This window comes from Convolutriloba macropyga, chromosome 11, assembly GCF_964194025.1.
Source record: "Convolutriloba macropyga chromosome 11, txConMacr16.3, whole genome shotgun sequence".
Classification (NCBI taxonomy): domain Eukaryota; kingdom Metazoa; phylum Xenacoelomorpha; order Acoela; family Convolutidae; genus Convolutriloba; species Convolutriloba macropyga.
Genome location: NC_134478.1, coordinates 18,150,466 through 18,172,256, shown reverse-complemented (window position 1 = coordinate 18,172,256; position 21,791 = coordinate 18,150,466). Strand labels below are relative to the sequence as shown.

The 21,791-nt window shown below is 33.4% G+C and overlaps 1 protein-coding gene across 1 annotated transcript in view; it reads left to right on the top strand.

The window, feature by feature from the left end:
* Window positions 1–21,791, top strand: part of LOC142349676 (receptor-type tyrosine-protein phosphatase eta-like) — a 55,494-nt gene continuing 33,703 nt past the window's right edge. The window contains exons 1-4 of the mRNA XM_075401400.1: window positions 1–245; window positions 4,910–5,221; window positions 10,092–10,361; window positions 21,666–21,791. The exon at window positions 21,666–21,791 is cut by the window's right edge and continues 177 nt beyond it. The gene's annotated coding sequence lies outside the window, so the exon portion shown is untranslated. The remainder of the gene's footprint in view (window positions 246–4,909; window positions 5,222–10,091; window positions 10,362–21,665) is intronic.

The window sequence follows — 21,791 nt, the reverse complement described above, 5'->3', positions numbered from 1 at the left end:
AACAAACGCTACATCTTTCGAACTTAATTCAATCATACCTAATTCTGGGTGGGATTTATTCTCCGTTGAAGCCATTCCTGCACTTCCACAAGTGATCTACAATCAGACGAGCTCACTCTTACCTTTGAATATAACTGACCTGATTCCTGGAACTCAATACACTTTTAATGTATCTGTTACTATCAGTTTCGATTGTGACTATGGAACCAATCATCCGTCCTGGGATATAACAATTGCATGCACTGGTGAGAATTTAAGCTTCCTTGACTTTTAATTGTCATTTTCATATGTGAAATCCTATATCTATCGTTAATTTTTACAGCAATCATTACTTACATAACTTACAGCATTCATTATCTATGGTTAACAGTTCAATCCGCAGTTCTGATTATTATTAGACAAAAAGTTTTTAACATAAGGATACAGAGCTTTTTTGATATTTCTGATCTTTTCCGTTTGTGCCCCCCAGTACGTTATGCACCCCTCAATTTCAGAGCACGTATTACATAGTAAATTATTATGTAAAAATAAAGCATGTGCGTCTGGGGGTTGCAAATAATGCACCCACTTAGCTGGGGGGGGGGACACAAACGGAAAAGATCCGATATTTCTCATGAGCGTTGATAATCATTTGTGACCGTTATTATCAGAGCATGTCCTTTTTCGCCCAAAACTTTTAAATCAGCCTCTAAGACAGAGTCCGCCAAACTTATAACTTCTGAATATTACGGTCTGTGGTTTGCAACTCTACGTGGATTACAAATGTAATTTTGCAAAATTTTATCTTTTTTGAAGCACATTTTATATCAACTTTTCTGCTGTCGAGTTGACTAAATGCTTCTACGGGTCAACCTTCTACGGCCTTGATTTATTGGAACCGCACGGGTTCGAACCTATGACCTCCTGCATGCCATCCACTGTTTAGTCCACTGCGCCGACTGTCACTTTCATCTTTAAAATTTCATGTGAATTTAAATCAGATTGAGTAAACTTTGGAAATCATATGCGGTGAATTTTTGTAAGAAATGTGGTGAAATGTGGTGAATTATTTTTTTTTCACCGCATTCACCGCTTTCACCGCATTTCTTACATTATTTTGCCACAAAACTCGATGCGGTGAATTTTTGTAAGAAATGCGGTGAATTTTGCGGTGAATTTTTGTAAGAAATGCGGTGAAATGCGGTGAAATATTTATTTTCACCGCATTCACCGCAATCACCGCATTTCCTACAAAAATTCACCGCATTCACCGCATTTCTTACAAAAATTTACCCAAAAACCTCGACTCGGGAAGTTTTTCGATTAGTCGATTTCATGATTCGGCCAGTTTTGATGTTAACTAAGTAAGGCCTAATTTTTTTAACCAAACGAATGCAGTGTCTTGGTGTACGGCAAAAAGTTTAAATCCACATTTTTTAAGCCGAGGAACTTCTTAATGGTCAATTTGCCACGTGCCAACGCTGTCAAATCCCATGGCGGAAGAAAATGGCAAACGAGAGTATATATACCCAGACCCGAGCACAAAAAAATCAATAATGAATCATAGTATTTTCATTCTGATTTTTTGTTATGGCCAGAGTTTTGATCATTGCATCTAGTAAACGTTTAATTTAAGAGCAAATTTTAGAGTATAAATTCTGAGAATATGATGAACATCATTAACTTCAATTCTGATTACTCCAGTAGTATCATTAAAGTTTTGTCTGTTTTTGGTCTGAATATTCTGAAAAGTCACAAGTGGTTAAATTCAAGAGAAAGAATCGAAAGCCAATTGCAAAAATTATTTCATCGAAAATGTGGCTAATTAGTGAAGATAATTGATAACTCATTGTATTTCAGTGTTTCAATGTTAGTTTCGATTTATTTATTGTTTATAAGTTGTTGAATTTCCTAGAGATTGTACTAGCATCTCCATCAGACGACACTTAAATTCTAGAGGATATGAACATATTAATAACAACATCAGCCACTAGGGCAACAGTCGCCAAGCCAACTAATTGAAGGGAGAAGAGGGACAAATCAAATGGTGTAGAATAAAAATACAGTAAAACTAAGACCAAATGGGAACAAAGGCTCAATGGGAACTTAGTAAACGATGAGATACTTTTGCTTTTTAAACCGATCAGGTTAACGCTTAACAAACCCAAAAAAGATTGATTGAGCAGCTTGAGTATTTAAGCTTGAATGTAACGAAGCGATCAGGTTGGCCAAAAATAGTCGCGATAGCTTACCAGACCTGTAGTGTGAATAAACCAGAACAAATACTAGTCAAGCTAAATTCAAAGAAACGGTTTCTTGAAATTTCTCAACTAGATCTAAAAATGACCGACTTAAGTTTTGCGATTTGCTCTCAGGCGACTGATAAGTGGTTAGCTTTGGCAATAGACAGCTTGGGTTGAGAGATGGGTGAGCGTAGGGATTAGGAGTGTGGTGTTTGGGGAGTTTCGAGTTACAATCCGCCAAAAACTGATATTAATACAACAATTTTATGTCCTCACAGAATATAATCGATTCGCTGAATACTCACAGGCTAGCAAAGCAGTATAAGAGCTTCTCAGTGACTAAATTCTCCAGGTCATTCATGTTTGTCCCATTTTTGGGGAGAAAATGCCCGTACCTAACTCCAAGTGCGCTTAGGTACTGAGTCAGTTTAAATGCAATTCCTCATCATTACTGAATCATAGACTGATCCATGTCACTTTTTTGACTTGCCTGACGTGCGTTCATCCTGATTTTACAATGGCCAGACTTGCGCAAATTCTGATTTTTTTTATTTGCCAGACTGGGGCCAAGTCTCCTTTTACAATGAGCAGACTTGCGTCAATTCTGATTTTTTACTTGCCAGACTGTGGCAAATTCTGATTTTTCAATGGCCAGACTTGCGCCAATTCTGATTTTATACTTGCCAGACTGAGGCAAATTCTGATTTTTCAATGGCCAGACTTGCGCCAATTCTGATTTTATACTTGCCAAACTGGCACCAATTCTGAGTTTTCACTCAGAAATACGTCAACAATAGCCGTAAAAACCGTCAAAAATAGTTTTGCCCTGACTATCTTAGAGTGGAGACAATAGATCTATCTGAAATGTAAATTTCGTGAGAATCCGGTCAAAAACGGGCTGAAATTGCTACAAAACGGCCCAGAACACCTGAAAAACACTCAAACGCTCCAGATTTGGGCAAACCTACTCCCCGAGTGCTAAACTGTTTGGTATACCCCTGTCATCATTTCATAGCACTCCTGAAAAGTGGCTCAAAATAAATGCAGAAATCGTGGAACGTTATAAAGTTTTCTGGAGTTCGAAATTTTCACTTGATTTGAGAATCACTTGCCAAGTGTAGTTCAAGTCTGGTATGACTAATACATTTGACACTGTAATGATTCAGTACTGATTTTGTAGAAAGACTTGCATTTATACTGGTCCAGTACTGAAAAACACTTGGAGTTAGGTTCGGGTGTTCAAAGAGTTAGACAAAAAATGGTCAAGCAAAGAAAAAAAAAAGAAAATCCACGATTTATTAAAATGGGATTGTATAGGCAACAATTAATCTTAAACGAAAAAAAGAAACATGATATTGCCACAGTGAGGAGCATTACTCAAACCATGATTTAAAATACTACTACTGCTGCTGCTACATCTATGTCTCAAACTACAGCCCACCAACCCCGAACTTTGCCATTTGTTTCATTAATATGCGATTTGATTTTTCGCTCTCCTACACTCAAACTTGGAGGAGAAAAATTATGCAGATGTCATACTGGAGATTTGACACTTGTCGTCCTTCTGGCAGGTGTTTTTTAATGTGTTCACATCCTTTGGAAAGGATGTGTCAGCTAATGGAGATGCTGGAAAAATTGGAAAACACCTTTCTTCACACCGTTCCAATTACAACCGGCAGGGTTGTCAATCCAGTTAGTGCTGGCACTAGTGAAAACAACGAAATATGAGTTAGCATAGCAAACTGAAAAAGAAAAGAGAATATTAACAGTAGATAGCAGTATAATAATAGTTAAATTAAAATGTTCAATTATATACTTGCCCCAGTGTTTTTTGACCCTTTTTTAAAATCATTTGTTGCTGTTGCTTCGGCTCTGGGTGAGGTAGGGGTATTCACTTTAAACAGTATATGCCCGCTAAGAAGCTTCATGTAATTAACTGTTACTGGGATTTCCGTCTTATTACCTGACGTTTGTATTGTAAGACTCTGATTTCGTGCTAAAGCAATTATGTGAGCGATTGTATGTTTAAAATGATTTTCAATGATTTTTTATGAATTGAGTGAAAACGTTTTGATAAAAAAAAAACATTCCAATGTTCAGTTAAAATTCAGTATTAAAATCCGGATTTTAATACTGAATTTTAACTGAACATTAGAATGTTTTTTTTTCATCAAAACGTCTACACTCAAATAATAAAAAAATAATGAATATAATAAATCATATATGGTTCTTGGATATGGCTCCCAAGAAAGGTCATCCCGGGCCAATATGCGATTCTTCTGTACATAGTATAGTTCCCTTAACCCTAAGGGTATGTTTCAGTACTGATTTATACTTTCTATCATGAAAAGAAGGTGAGCCAGTAATGAAACACAATGGCACTCGAGTCCTGTATATGCTTGCTATAGACAGCAATTCGCCAAGCATTGAAAACTTCAGTAGCTATATTTGTCTTCGTATGTCGACCAAAATGATCAACGCTTAAAAGCGCTGCACAGAAACAGTCATATCTTGTTAATGATTCTAGTCAGAAATGGGATGTTTTGCCTGTTCTTTACTAAAGAACCGCTAAAAAGCAGTCGATTCCTAAATTTTTGAACAAAATTTCAACGATTTTTGCAATACCAAACGCACGCTTCTTCAGTTGTCTTCTTAATCATTTCTTCGTAAGGTTGTAAAATTTTCAGCTCCCGAAGCACCGCTTATCAAGTCCCAAGATCAACTGAGCGCTGTAGTTGTTAATCAATCACCAACAACTCTGATTGGAAGCAAAATTGAGTCTTCCGACACCTACGCTGTGATTGGACTGTTCAAAAACGGAGTGAGAGTATCTGGATTCACGAGACTACAATCAACATCATCTGAAGACAACTTGACATTGTATAACTTGTCACCAGGAACCAGTTACACTGCAGAGTTGGTGTCTGTTATTGGAACAAGCACTGACTGTGGAGGCAACATCACAGATAGTGAAGCGACAAACTTAACATTTTGCACAGGTATCGTAATTATTGCTCAATGATTAGTACATTGTTTTTAAATAGTAGCCTCATGCTATAATATTTTTATAACTTTTATTTCTGGAGAGAAGCAGCATGGCGTGTCTGCAGCAAACTTACTATTTGGTCGAGTAAATGTTTGCAAAAAAGTAAGAATTATGCACAACCATGTTTTAAGAATAGGTTTATACGCCTGCATGGACAAAACTGACAGTAGAAAAAACTTGTTCAATATCTCTCAAAAGCAAAAAAACTAACCGTCACGTTTATCCACAATTCTTAAATTTCGTAATGCATGTACAATTTTGACGTAGTTTTATTGCTATTGTCCTCAAACTGTCGTCACAAACACTCACTGTAAACATAATCAAATTCGGCGTTTGTTTTGTCCACAAATACAGTGTGTAAATTTCAACAGCGATAAATTGAACAAAGAAAGTCAGCACTGAAAAATTTGTATTAAAATAACCAAAAGTTTTTTATATCTAACACAATCTATGTCTTGAAATCCAATTTAACCTCCTTTCAAAAAGCACAATTCATATTCTTCCTTTAAAGTCCTCTGAAATGATTTTTTTTTGCTTAATTGACCAATGAGTCCAAATTCCTCTCAGCTGATAATCTAAAACGAATTATCTAATCACCAAACAGACTGTAAGTCATTTTTGCGATTTAGGCTTTAGCATAAATCTTGCTCAATTTGTGGACATTAATCTAATCGCTCGTGATCATTGCTTACGTTAACTGCCTTAAGTTGCTCCGCAATTTTGTATCTCTTGTCCTCACTTTTTCGAATTCAAGTGTTAGACAAAAGGTCGATAAAAGTGACAAAGGAAAGTTATATACGTCAACAAATGGCGAAAACTTCAAAAAGTGTTTGTTTGGAGACGTAATGCGACTTGCAGTAAAAAAATATTAGTTTTTCTCAAACTGTTTGAAGTCTCCTTAGGTTTCAATTGTATTTTTTTTTCAACAACAACGCAAATCGGCGACGTATCGAGGAAACGAATGAAACAGTAAATTCTAGTTGTTCTGCATAAATGCGTTTTTTCCATTCTGTATGCTTTATTCTTGAATGGAAGTTTCTCTTTTCAAAATCGCAATCGAAAGACTGGATCAAGTGTTTTTTGTTCCAGCTCTCCGAAAAAAGACACGAAATTTAATGTGCAATGTTTTTTTTATCAAACTGATAGAACTCTGAAATCTGCATCCTTGTGATTTTCAATAGTTGTAGTCGTGGCAAAAGCGGTACTATGATTTTGAAACTATGCTTTGAAAACTTTGGAAACAATCTTTTGTAGCATGATTTATGATTGAATTGTAACCTAAATGGTCCGCAGAATTTTTGGAGCAGCAACACTAAAAACTCGACTTTTACTCAACATTAATGCCGGGATTTTTATCATTTCATATCGCTTCTTCCAGCATTTTTGTCGATCTGCTAATTTGAGATCACAGAATGCCATTGCCGAGAGAAGAGGAGTCTCCTTTTAGTGCAATTTTTTTGAACTGTAACTCAAAATATATCAACCATATAACTGTTTCTCGAAAATTTTGAGACTATCTGTTTTCTTTTTGTTACAAGACACAATTGCTCACAGTGTTATTGTTGGGAAACATTTTTAAGGGATATTATTTAATCTAAATCAAAATTTGCAATTTAATTTATTATCAAATATAATAAGGTTATTAGTTTTTGTTTTCCTTGCTGTTCCGACCACCTTAGTGGAGGGAGGAACTGTATACTCAAATGGGTTTTTTTCTGCAGTCAATTTTGGAGTTTTGGCTGATCGATATAATCATCGCAAAGAGTTGTGAGGGATATCATTAGAAAACCCGTCCGGCGTAGAATACGGAATTGATTAATTTTTTTTTATTTTCGTTTTTCTACAGGTAGTTGTCGAGGTTTCAAATTTCGGAAATAGGAGACGATTGTTTTTATTCACGTTTGTTGTTTTTAATCGCATTTTCCGTTTTTTTGACCGAAATTTGTTGCTAAAATATGTTGAAATTATTACCGGTAGCAGAATTTTTTTATAGAGGAGGCTTTCAAAATTGTTCAATTCGAGTTTTTAGCTAGAAATTATGCTAAATTTCTCTGAAATCAGATTTTCTTTTCAAAATTGGGATCAATTTTTTGCCCACTTTCCATAAATTTGCTGGACGTATACAGTTTAAAACTGCATTCATGGTCTTTGAAAAAATTTAAAAAATTAAGTTGTATTCCGTTGTCTTTAAAGTCTCCTGGAGTTTTTAAGTCTGCCTTTTTTCGTAAATCTAAACTCGATAATTAAACAGACTGCACTGTTTATTTTTGATCTTTTGAAAAAATTGATCATAATTGATTTTTTCTGCAACGTTTTTTGTGTCTTTTTCAGACGAGCAGCATTATCAGGGTTGATCGTCACTTCAGAATGGATCCTTACGTTAAAAAAGAGATCACTATTTTAATGGGGCGTGGCCTTTTATTCAAAGCATTTCCGCATTTATAGATTTTATGTAAAATACTGACAAGATTGTCAAATCAGGGCTCAATTATTGACAGATACTATTTACAAACAGTGAGCCCCAACAAGCATATATTATGGTTTCAGACTTAAACTCTTGCTTTTCATGGCTCAGATCAAATGTTTTTGTAAAATTCTTATGAGTTATTACGTTCTGCCCTTTTTGCAATAATTCCTGTTGTTCAATGATTTAGTGTCCTCAGTCAAGGATCCAATTAGTTTTTTTAGGTCCGCGTACAAGTGTCCAGTTGATACCTAATGTCTCGTATGACTTTTCGCATATCTCTTATAAGAAAAAATGGGTAAATTTTCATACGTTGCCACTATTTTTTTGTATTTATCAACTTCTAGCGTAATTTTAGTAACATTAGGCGGAAAACATTTTCTGTGAGTTTAAATTAAATGTCTTCATTGATTTTTTTTTTAACTAACTGTTTCTTGTTTTGATACTACCAGTTTTCAACTGTTTTTGAATTTTGAGAATAGGTGCACAATTTATAGGTTTATTTTGTTTCCTGGTCTTATTATCGTGTTGTTGACTTTCCAATTGAAGAAATCTTTGTATAAAAAATGCACATGGTTGAGAATGAGCTTTTGAATTTGTTAATTGTTTTTGTTGAACAATTTATTCTTTTGGGCGGACACACCGTTTTCCCGCAAAATAAGAGCTATTTTTTTATTTTTTGCATATATTTGTCTTTCTTTTTCACGTTTTACGAGATGTACCTGAAAATTAAGTGTCTAAGTTGCTTCCCGAGGACGTAAAATTGAACCTATTTAACAATTCAGTTTATGGCAATTAGTTTTAAGGACTTCCAAATTAGTTTTCATTTGGAAAACAAAAATTCTCACTGTAACCCTTTTGCTCCCGTTTTTGTCAGCATGGAACTCATTTTCCTTACTAAGAAGTCTCAAACACTTTTTTCCTTTGTTGATTATATGTTTTATGTTTGACTGATAGCTTCAACCATTTGATTTCAAACACTTTTCGAGATTTCCAAACTGTTTAACTATTGGGTTTCTTTTTGATGTCATGCATCCATAGTCTTTTGATAGCGAAGATCCGTTGAAGACTAGCGAGCGGCAATTTACACTTCTAACAGATAAAATTATTCAAATATAGCGCCCTCGGCAGTATGGTGTCGTAAAATTGCTGATGGAATTTTGCCTTCTACCTGTATTTGTGATTTTTTTTGTCTCGTGACACAATTGGCTTCTTGAGTTATTGCAACCCTAATCCATCTTTTTTTGTTAAAATCTTACGTCTGTTATGATTGAAAGAATTTCTGCACAAACCAGTTTGGGTTTTTGAGCTTCGTCATCTTTTAAATCATTTTTTGATCGATTTGTAGCTCAGTCTCTGTAAGACAGGTCACAACCCATTTCCAGTGAGTTACAGTTCAATCTCCAGACCGTTTTTTTTCAACCAGTGGTTCTCGGCTTTGTTAAATTCTGTTACTATCAGACTTCATAAAAGACATGAGATTTTAGTATCTTTAAGGACTTTTGTTTTCGTTTTAAGTTTTAACCTTAATGGTAGGTCCCATTCACAACGAAAAATTGCGCAATTGAACATTACTAGTGCTCTTAATGACATTTTATTTGTTTTAACGGTTTCACTGCTGTTTTGGCGCAAAGTATACTTGAGTATTTTAATTTTGTCGTTATTTGCTCTCCTTCTTTTTGTGGGCTTATTACATACTCTGGATAATCAAAGGTCCCAATTGCTTACCATGGATGCATAATTGAACATTTTACTAATTGCAGTTATTATCAGAAGATTTTAATCACTTTTCAAAAAAAGAAACGTGTTTTTAAACTTCGCACTTTCTTGCTCTTTTCTGTCGACCTGTTACCCAGTCGATTCAGGACATGTTCCATATCTTTTTGATTGAACATAGGTTGATTATATGCCCATATGAAACAAAAATGTTATATATAAAAAAAGATTGTGCTCTTTTTTTAATTATGTTATATGCCTTACCTAAATACAACAGTAGGTTTTATTTAGCAACATTGCACACTTAGCAAGAAAAAAACAAGTAATTTGAAAACTAATGAACACGGGCAGCTGAAACTAATTATTGCATCGGATATGGTATAGTAAGGAAAACCATTTACAGAATTTTAATACATGGCAGCCAGGATTTCGTATTTCTCGTACGTTTTTATTTAACCGCCCTTGGCAATTTTTTAACACATAGGAGAAGTGAGAATATTTCTCTGATGAGTTTTGTGAGGAAAATCTGAGATGTATATCATTGAGGAAATTACTAACACATCAATATTTATTTTGCTTGAAAGTCGAATTCGAACAAGAAGACGGTTTGTAATTTTATCTCCTTACTGTATGCAATTTTTAGGTCCGCCGGATGTTACGTTCACTTTATCCGAGAGAAGTGATTCGGTTGTACTTGAGGCAATAACTCCCGGGTACGGATGGGATTATTTCGATGTTGGAGCTGTTCCTTCATTGGCACGCAGCTACATAAACCAAACGAGCTTGACTCTGCCTCTGGAAATTACCGAATTGACCCGAGGCACCCAATACACATTAACTGTCTCTGTATACTTCAGGAGCAGCTGTGGAACACAACAACAACAATCTTCTGTGACTGAGACTATTTGCACAGGTGATCAAATGTCCATTTCAGTTTTAACTTCCGGGAGAATGGAATAGTATTTAAAAGCAGTTGGATGAGTTTAGATTAAGACTCTGACATTTGAACACTTTATGGACAAAATTCCTGAAGGGAATGTTTTCAAGCTACTCCCAGACTTAACGGCAAGTCAATATCAGTACCAAAATTTTTCAAAATTCGAAAATTTCTCATTTGAATTTTTGAAAAGTTGATTTTGACTTTGGAATCAATTTGCAAGTGTAATCCAAGTCTTGGCAAAAACTTATCAGACTTGCAGACTTGTTTTAAGACGTGCGCAGTACTAACATGTGCATGTAGACTTGCTTTTGGACTGACCCAGTACTGATCTTGACTTGCAGTTCAGTCCGGGCCCAGGTTGACAGTCTAAGCATCCATACAATGATTTTCTAGTTTTTTAATCTTCAAAAATGTAAATTTAAAGTTATAACCACAACAAAAACGTTTGGTTATATATTTATATTTTCAAAATCGTCTCGTAAATATATGAATAGTTTGGTCTTTATACATCAGTAAAAAAGTTCCTACAGCCTTTTACTTGTCTATCTATTGGAACACGTTCATGCAGTTTGTCCATTGCGCTGCTTAGTTTTTCCTTAAGTTTGGTTTTAGGTTTTTGCTTTCGGATTTCAGTTGGTAAATTTTTCCACTTCCTAGAAAAATTTCTAATCAGTGACCTGTCACACCATTTTGTCAATTCGTACTTTCTAAAACAATCCTTAATGAGGAATTTTTGATTTCTCGACTGCTCTCTTTATATTGTCAGAGGAGGTCAAAGAATTTTAGATTTCAAACTTTTTTAATGAAAAACTCGGCTGGTAAAATTCAATGCTCTACTGGTCTTTCAATAATAGATGTCGTGCACTGTCAAACTCTTTCCGCATGTGTCAAACCTTTATTCCCCAGTTTATTTGTCTATTAACTCTTTGAAGTGACATAACCGTCAACGATTGGAAAAAAAATTGCACTAAAATTGACAGGACAAAACAAGTGATTTAAAAAGTCAGGGTCTTGCTTTTTAATGGTAGAAGATGTCTTATTAAGTAAAAAGACCTAATAGCTATTGCCATTTTTGCTAACGTTTTGCTTAGCTGTATGTCAAAACTAATATTGTTATCAATGATTAAACCTATATAACGATATAACGACAACTTGTTTTTGGCTCTATGAAAATTCCATTATAATCCAATAGTTCAATTTTTCATTCAGCACTTTTTGAAAAAAAAACCACAATTTCTGTTTTATCTCGTTTTACAGTTAGCATATTCTGCCGTATATAGCTGTCAGTATTTTGAAAAACACTGTCAATTTCGCATAGGAAATTTTCATGGGATTTGGAATGAGAAATAATCCATGTGTCATCTGCAATTTGTAAAACGACCTCTCTTTTTTCATTTTTTCCGGGAAATCAATGACATACATTATAAAAATTTAAGGTCCGAGAACTGTTCCTTGAGGTATTCCGTGGTTGACTGTCAGCCAGTTCGAATATTCAATGCCGTTTTTTACGCAATGCTTTCTGTTAGACAAACACGATTCTAGTATTTCAATTGAATCCGAACTAAAGCCATATTTTGTAATTTTCTCGACAAAAATTTTTGTGAGATATTGACTGAAAGTTTTGGCGAAATCCAAGAATATACTAAAAATAGTTTCATTTTCCTTTAGCAAACTGTTCACTGATTCTGTCAACAATATAACTGTATCATTCGAAGATTTTTATTCAGAAATCCAAATTGATTTTTAATAATTATTTCAAACTTTTCAACATGTTCTAGCATTTGTTGGAGCAAAAGTCTTCCCAAACTTTGTGTAAGAGTCAGCGGTGTTTTTGAAATTGGTCTGCGTTTTTCTGCTTCCAATGGTTTAATTTTTTTGTAAATTGGTGTTGCATATGCCCTTTAGGAGATGGGAAAAATTTTTTTTTATATGAATTCGTTTATTGCGAACTGTAAGTATGTTCCAATAGAAATTTTGCTACACTTGAAGGACCATGTAGTAAGTAACCCTGGACCCGTTGCTTTGTTTTGTTGTAATTGATCAAGTAAAGTAAACAGTCCTTTGATAAAACACAGGTTTGTCTAAAGCATAGTCCCGTGGCTCATCTTTTTCTGTCCCGCCTTCGTTTAAACCTAAATTAGAAAAATAACTATTAATTGTGTCAGCAATTTTTATTTTATCTTTTAAAAAATCTTGGACTGGCCGAACTCTAGAAATTTCGCTATTTTCATACCCGTGTTTTGTTTTTGTTTCAAAGAATTTCCACTGTTGATTTGAATCGGAAAGACTTTTGAACAATTTCTGTGAATAAATGTAACCAGCTCTTCTAAGTAGGTTGTCTGTATGTTCTAATTCTTTTTTATGAGTTATATGTGTCATTGTCTGGTTTTTTCATTTAAATATGGAAAAATCTGCGTTTTTCCTGAATAATATTCATTGTTTTTCTGGATAACCATCTCTTTTTTGTTGATTTTAACGATGGCTCTGCTATTTCAATAGAAGCTATATTATGCAGAATATTTTCAAAAATAATTGGAAATTTTTCAAAAGTGCAGTTTGCATTGTTTTCTGGATACTTGGGACTCCAATCCACTGATGTCATTTTTTGTTAAGATTAGCTCTAGTAATTTTGTTAGTATCCCGATGAAAAAACGCGTTTTGTTTTCATTATCAATGTCCAAAGACAAAAGGAAAACCTGTGTAAAACGATCATTTCCAAACAACTGCTCGACAATGGTTTTGTCAAAATTTTGGCATCTTGTGGTTAAACAGTGATCAATCAGTTTTTCTTGCTTTCCTTTTGTCCAGGTTGGAGTAAATTTGTTTACTAATTCGAGCCCATGATTTGAAGCAAATTCTGTCCATAACTCTCTTTCTCTTTGATTGAAATACGTTTTGTTCTATCCACCAAAAATTTGTGAAAAAATTTGCTTGAAAAAATTGAAAGTTATTTAATGTTTTTGCTAGAACAATAAGAAACGGGTATTAGAAATTTTTCCTGAAACGGTGCTTGTTTTTCAATCCATAGTGATTCCAAGACACCTTCTGATAAAAGAGTTGAAATCATTCCATATTTTATGTATTTGGTGCCCATACTCCTACTCCACCACCTCTCATTAACTGCGTCAATTTTGATCAATTTTGATGAACAGAGTGGTGATTGTTGCTTGAAAATTTCACCAGTGTCTTTTGATTATCGTTTATCCATTTTTTTCAGGAACAGTCAAGCATGTTTGTGTCTTCGTCTGCTGTAAATATCCCACATTTGCTTGTGTTTGTTGTTAACAGTTCTAATATTTGTATGAACAAAAGATGGATAAAAATTTTGCCTTTGCCTTATGCTCTTTTTAGTCTTCAAAAGTTTGTAAATTATCCAAATTGGGTCCTGGGTTAGATTCGACATCACCGCAAAGTAGAATTAGGTAGGTTATAGTTTGAAATTGATATTTTAATTTGAAAAACCAAAATCCAAGTCAATCATTATCAATCATTGTTTCGTTTTTAAAAACTAAATAAACCGAAGTGCCTGGGTGACATTTGATGGAAAACCTATATTTTTCTTCTGCAGGGAAAAACAGGCTAAAAACATGAAAAATTTCCGATAGGAAAACATTTATTTTCAAAGTTACTCAAACGCATTATACCCCATATGACCACTTCTGTTCCAGTTATTGATGAGTTTATCTATTGGCTGCTTTTTGATTTGTCTCATAGATACGTTACTGCCAGAAGGTTGATACCTCTTGCTGGATATGTAATTTCGTTAGCTAAAAACCATTTTCTGGGTTATTTTTTAATTTGAGGAATTCCATTCGTTCGAAAACTTTCCTTTTCCAAAACAATTTTATGTCGGTTTTTCGAAACTCGCCGAGTAAATTATCATCTGCTAAATCGTCTAAAGCCCGGTTAAAATTAATTATTTCTTTATTGTTAGTTTTGCGTCCAAAACTGCTGTTTTTTTACCTTCGATAATCTACAAATCACTTTTTTGTCAGGCATTATTTTAATAACGCACTTCGATAATACGATTCCCAAATCTTTAGCAGCATCGTTTCCTCCCATACCTTGATCAAAAAAATATATGATCTGTCTGAATAACCAGAAATTCTGCTTTTCTTGATGGCGCATTTTTGTCAATGATGTTATTTAGATCTTCTATTGTCGAAGATGGATAAGAATGAATGGCGGCATCATTACTAATGTCATTCCGGCGAACAATTAATTCGAGCTCTCAGAAACAGTTAACTGTTTTGTAAAAGGAGGAAAGAACTTTGGATAAAAGTGACGGTTGACAGTAGATTTCACAACATCTTATTCTACTGCTTTTTTGCTAATAAAATTTGATAATAATTTATCATTCTGACGCCTCAAAAATTGAATATCAGATTGAGTTTGGTTGTAAAGTTCTTTCTAATATTCCACTTCGAGCTTAAGTCTATACAATTCTTGTTTTCTTGTTTTTTGTTTTTTAATCAAACGACTTCCTTCTTAGAATTTGTACCTGTCATCCCGATATCTATGTTTTAGGGTTTTTGGTTTTAGTTATTCATGCATAAACCAGAAAAAAGATTCGCCCGGAAAATTACACTGTATAAAATTAAAAGTTAAATTGGTTTTATGTCACTTATTTGAAGTCCAGATATAGAGTAATTTGTCCAATAATTTAATTCGCTTGTAGAAGGAAAAAAGAAAAACTTGTTTGCTTTGTCCAAAAAACAAAACAGTCTTTGTGAGATAAAGTTCTCAATAAATGGAAGCAAAAAAATCTATCAGCGTGTTCGTTCATATAAATTTACTCAGCTGACTTTATCTTTTGTATAATGTGATATTATACAATTCAAGGACTCATTTCTTTTTGTATTGTACTCATATATCTGTAACTGCTCACAGTGTATTTAAAATACAAAAGACTAAAGTGATTTCACATCAACATCTTGTTGCGCGCAAAAGGTTATTCATATCCACTTATTTTTGATATCCAGAAAGCTTGAATTAACCAAAAGTAGTATTAAACTATTTGTTCTTTATCAGTAATAGTGAAAATCCGATATAATTGGCACCAGTTGTTCAACACTAAATACAAATTGACGGTAAATGGTTGAAAAATTATTGAGAAGTCAAAATATCGGTGACATAAAACGAGGGCACGGCAATATCTGAAAACTTGTCATAATCGCAAAACTACAAAACACAAATTTTTATTTTTGCAAGTGAGTGATTTCATCAAAAATATTTTCAGTTTGACAACAGGTATTGTTCTCAACTGGGTAAACTTAACATTGATCAATTTCACTGCAAAGAGATCCGGTACAAAGGCGATCTCACAACCTTGTTTCAAAACACTGATAATTGAACATGTGGTTTCATTAAATGTTTGCAGTAAGTAATTCGTAATGAAAGAAAAGTTGAGAACATTGTAATGCCGAACAATAGCAATTGAGTTAGTCTGAGCCATAAATACGTTTTTATCCATAAATAGATACCGAGCCAAAACAATTTCCATGTTGACTCAGCTTCAGCTTTACTATTGGACCTGACTTTAAAACTGTCTTTAATCAAATTTTTGAGACTTTGGCAGCTCAACAAACCTTGACTTTTTCGAACTTGGAACGTTACAATCATTTGCTCCGCAGTTCTTCCTACTGCTTCATCTCATACAGTAGTTTTGACTGTTAATAGCAGTGAATGCCGTCAGAAGTCTCAAGCTCAATACCAAACCAATGTTTCAAATTAGTTTTTACTTAAATTTTTGGGTGGAGTTGAAATGCAATTAAAACCGTGCTCGTCAGATTTAAACTGACTCAAGCGGGAACTATATAGTCAACGGGTTTTTTTGTTCAAACCGATCGATATATTCATTGTAGAGAGTTGCGAATGATATCATTAAACAGCAAGTCCAGCGTAGAATATGGAAATAGATTGATTTTTTGAGATTTCTTTAGAGCGATTTATGGTGGATTAAGTGTTTGAGTCTTACACCGTTACTTTATTCACAATTTTCGGAACTTTTGCATACAAAATTCGTCAAATTTGCTAAAATTTGTAAAAATTGTTAACAAAAGTATTGTTGGCTTTATCTTTGGAGACAAAGAACTATTGTTGACATTTGGATTTAATTTTTCGGGCTAAAATGTTGGCTAAATTGTTTTAAAATTCGGCAATTTTCATCAAAAGTTGAAAGAAATAAGCCTCTTTAGTGGAATTTAATTTAAATTGCCAAAAGTAAAAACTAAGAACAACTAACGCAAACTTTGTAAATTCCAAAGGGGGGTATTCCTACCTCCACTTCCATGGACAGTGCTCTGGAATTAAAATTTTGCCGTTTGTTTGCTAACTTTACTCGATGATTATAAAAACTTGGCAATTAATTATAATTTTTAACTAACAAATTAACTGGATCTAAATAAATTGAAACAATTAACTGTTCATGGCGGACAAAGAGCAATATCAAGACTAATATTGCTCCAAACTTGGACTAATACAAACCAAAAATAATTCACATCGCAATCAGTCAGACTTTTTATAAAAAATTTGATCTCTTATTTGTTTATAAAATAAAAGAACAATTCAAATTAAAGCTCACTGTTGATAGGTTCAACTCTCTTCCTGTGCTTTTCAAATGAAAGTATCCGACTTTCTACTAGAAAGATTATGGTCGTTTGGTTTTTCAAAATATTTGATTTTTTATAAACATTGGGTCATTGAAATTTGCCACTATTTTTCTCTTACTTTGATCTATTTGTAGCTCAGGGTCAGCCAAAAAAAGCTAGCTGTTTTCATCTCTAGTGAATTAATGTTTAGTCTTCATCACAATTTTTTGAGTTAAGTTTTGGTTTTCTGACATTGATACTATTAGATTTCATTTTTTTCTTTTTTCGGCAGTGGCTCATTTTTCTTTTTTCTTTGGTTTCTCACACTGTCACATTATTGACAATTCAGATGTTATATGAGTTGAATTCAAAAATTTGCAAAATTGAAACATATCAAATTTTTTTAATATATAGATTATATTTTCAACGGCTTCGACACCACTTTCTCGAAGAACTTAAAAAATTTCTTTACAATTGTGATTAAAGGTCGTTTTCGGTTTATTTTTTAAATCGTATGATTTTTTTCTGGAAAACGACAGGTCTCATTAGTTTTTTTTATGGAAGAACACTGGGGACTATGTTCTGATTCGAGTAGATTGCTGATGATTTTCATGACTTTATGAATTTGAAAACATCTGTTTTAAAAAAAAGTTTTTTTCAACTTCAGATTTTTGTTCCTTTTTTGTCTATTTATAACCAAGTCTCGTTAATTACAGGTCAGATATAACTTTGCTGACAATAGAAGAAGGTCAATTGTGCAAAATTGTTTTAAAGAAACTGTAATGAGTTTACTGGCTTCAACACGTTAACCAAGTTATTTTTTTGGTTTATGTATAAATCTGACCTTCTATTGTAGACGCAAGACATATTCTGAATAGTTACAGATCTCAAGTTTCCGTGTTACAAACAAACGTAAATGTTATATTTGGTAGCTATTGGATTTCATGTCTTTGAGAATAATTGTTTTGTAAGAAAAAAATATTTGTATTAAACTTGCCTTTTTCACTTTTTGTGTACTTGCTACCTATTCTCATTAATTAGAGGTAAGATACCACTTTTTTGAATAAGCTCAAATAATCATAATTTAGAGGGCAAAATTTGGTTTTGCGGAGTTTTTTGCAAGTGTTTGTTGATTTTATGTAGAATATGGAAATAATTTGATTTTTTGAGATTTCTTTAGAGCGATTTATGGTGGATTAAATTTTTGAGTCTTAGAGCGTTACTTTTTTCACATTTTCAAAACATTTGCTTAAAATTTTGTCAAAATTGCTTAAATTTGAAAAATTTGTTAACAAAAGTATTGTTGTTTTTGTTTTTAGAGACAAAAAATTATTGTTGACCTTTGGATTTAATTTCTTTGGCTAAAATGTTGGCTAAATTGTTTTAAAATTCGGCCTTTTTCATCAAAAGTTGAAAGAAATAAGCCTCTTTAGTGGAATTTAATTTAAATTGCCAAAAGTAAAAACTAAGAACAACTAACGCAAACTTTGTAAGTTCCAAAGGGGGGTATTCCTACCTCCACTTCCATGGACGGTGCTCTGGAATTAAAATTTTGCCGTTTGTTTGCTAACTTTACTCGATGATTATCAAAAACTTGGCAATTAATTATAATTTTTAACTAACAAATTAACTGGATCTATATAAATTGAAACAATTAATTGTTCATGGCGGACAATGAGCAATATCAAGGCTAATATTGGTCCAAACTTGGACTAATACAAACCAAAAATAATTCACATCGCAATCAGTCAGACTTTTTATAAAAAATTTGATCTCTTATTTGTTTATAAAGTAAAAGAACAATTCAAATTAAAGCTCACTGTTGATAGGTTCAACTCTCTTCCTGTGCTTTTCAATTGAAAGTATCCGACTTTTTACTAGAAAGGTTATGGTCGTTTGGTTTTTCAAAATACTTGATTTCTTATAAACATTGGGTCATTGAATTTTGCCGCTTTTTTATCCTAATTTGATCTATTTGTAGCTCAGGGTCAGCCAAAAAAAGCCAGCTGTTTTCATCTGTAGTGAATTAATGTTTAGTCTTCACTACAATTTTTTGAGTTAAGCTTTGGTTTTCTGACATTGATACTATTAGATTTCATTTTTTTCTATTTTCGGCAGTGGCTCATTTTCTTTTTTTTTCGTTTTTTCTCAATATTACATTACTGACAGTTCAGATGTTACATGAGTTGAATTCAAAAATTGCAAATTGAAACATATCAAAGTCTTTGAATATATAGATTATATTTTCAACGGCTTCGACACCAATTTCTCTAAGAATTTAAAAAATTTCTTTACAATTGTGATTAAAGGTCGTTTTCAGTTAATTTTTAAATCGTATGATTTTTTCCTGGAAAACGACAGGTCTCATTAGTTTTTTTATGGAAGAACACTGGGGACTATATTCTGATTTGAGTAGATTGCTGATGATTTTCATGACTTTATGAATTCGAAATAAACTGTTTTAAAAAAAAGTTTTTTTCAATGTCAGTTTTTTGTTCCTTTTTTGTCTATTTATAACCAAATCTCGTTAATTACAGGTGAGATATAACTTTGCTGACAACAAAAGAAGATCAGTTGTGCAAAATTGTTTAAAAGAAATTGTAATAAGTTTACAGGCTTCAACACGTTAACCAAGTTAACTTTTGGTTTATGTCTATATTTGACCTTTTTTGTAGACCTAAGACAAGTTATGAAAAATTACAGGTCTAAAAATTTTGTGTTACAAACAAACGTAATTGTTTTATTTGTTAGCTATTGGACTTCACGTCTTTGTGAATAATTGTTTTGTAAAAAAATACATTTGTATTTAATTCGCCTTCTTTTCTCTTTTTGTGTACCTGCTACCTATTCTCACTAATGAGAGCTATGATACCACATTTTTGAAGAAAGCTCAATCAAACACATATTAGAGGGCAAGATATGGCTTTGCGGCGTTTTTTGCAAGTGTTTGTTGAGTTTATGTTTGTTGTTCTTTTTGTAACCGCATAAAAAATTGAATTATGACAGGTCTTAATGCCCTACTATAGAGGCATAGGTGATCATAAATCTGTTGGATGTTTCATTGATTCCTTTTTTCATTGAAAATTTATTGTTTTTCATTCCGTTGATTTTATTTCTTTTTTAAAATAAAAGCCCAATTTTTAACTTCGCTGTTTTCGTTTTTTTGTCTAATTGTTTTCGAGCAGTATTATGGAGTGGCGGCATATCTTTTCTAGTGAAAAGTTTTTGTTTAGTTTCAGTTCTATATGATGCTATTTTGACCTACTTTCTAAATTTTTTTTTAAAAATAGACAAAGTTTTGTATGTAAATGTTTGTTGTAATTGTTTGATTTTGTTGTTCGTCTTGAATCGCTTTCTTAATAATGGCTGATCTTAATCTAATGTGGCATTTTTTTCTCCACTGAGTTTTTCGCGTCGCAGGCGACCTATTTATTCAATCAAAAAATTTTTTGTTGAATGCTTGTTTTTTTGGAATTTTCTATCCGTTTCTCATTTGGTGGACATTTATGCCAAAATGTGGATGAGCGGGGTCGGAACCGTATGTGCAATTGCACATTACCGAGCATCCTTGTTTCATATATTTTGTTTCACCTGACTTTATAAGACCACCTTTAAGCAGCGTCTCCGTTTTTGAATTGCAAAAAACTCCCCAATGGACGCGAATAGGTAGACGTTTGTTGCATTAATTTCGGGTGTTTGAAAATACTTGAACAAAAAAAATAGTTTCATCAAGCTGTCGATTATACACATGAATGATTTCTAATAATATTAATCGCTCTACAGCTTCTTGCAATAATCATTAAACCCCGGTGTTTTATTGCTCTCACAAAATGTTTGAAGCATTTTTTGTAAACGTGTGTGTGTTTCTTAATGCATGCAAAATTTTTATATTTGCACATTTGTTGCTGACATTCTTGATCGATTTAAGTTCCCGAGTTCACATTTTCAAACTTTTTAGTGTCTGTGTGATTCAATTTGCTGTCGTTTAGAAAAAGATTCCAAAGCTTCAAAATCTCAAGATTGAGGTCTCAGACTGGTATCGGAAGAGCGGTGGTACGAGCCCCTCTCTTTCGAAGTTTTTTGGACGCGCGCAAATTTGTCAAATTTGTGAGCTTTGTTGCGTGAAAACCACAATGTTCATAACCTTCAGTGAGGTATTTTTGAGTTTTGAGTCATATCTGAATATGTTGGTTGAACCAGAGAAAATCATCTTGTGTAATTTTTTATTCCGTTTTTTGCGACCAGCGCAACTTCTCGCACACCCTGTCAAGTTTATGAACTAGATTCAATTGGGTATGCCGCGTTACAGAAGAATACAAATGATTAATGTTTACGCTTGAGTAAAATATAAGTTCAGCATGAGTGAAATACAAAACAAAGAACACGTACAAGACTCTATTCTCGGATCTATATATTGTAAAAATTGATTCCCGCGTCATCAGCAACTCGTGTTTGCGTCGATTGATATAAGCCAATTATAATTACAATTTTTGAAACTGTGACTGTTAGCTGAGAAAAAGGAAGGTTTTTTCTTTCAAGAGATGATTTTTAAACTTGACGCTCGGTAAATGCCGTCAGAGCCGAACATTTTCAGGCAAGTTGTTAAACCAATAGTTAATAGATCGAAATAAACTCGCGAAGAGACGCGAAGAAATCAAAACAGCTATTATTCAAAAAATTGTTTCAGCACCTGCTCAGCCAAGTATACAGGTCCACTCAAATTACGGATACTTCGAAAACAAAGTTGTGATTGAATCAGTCTCTTTGACTCCGGGATCATTTGATACATTCTCTGCATATCTCAGTCCAGCAC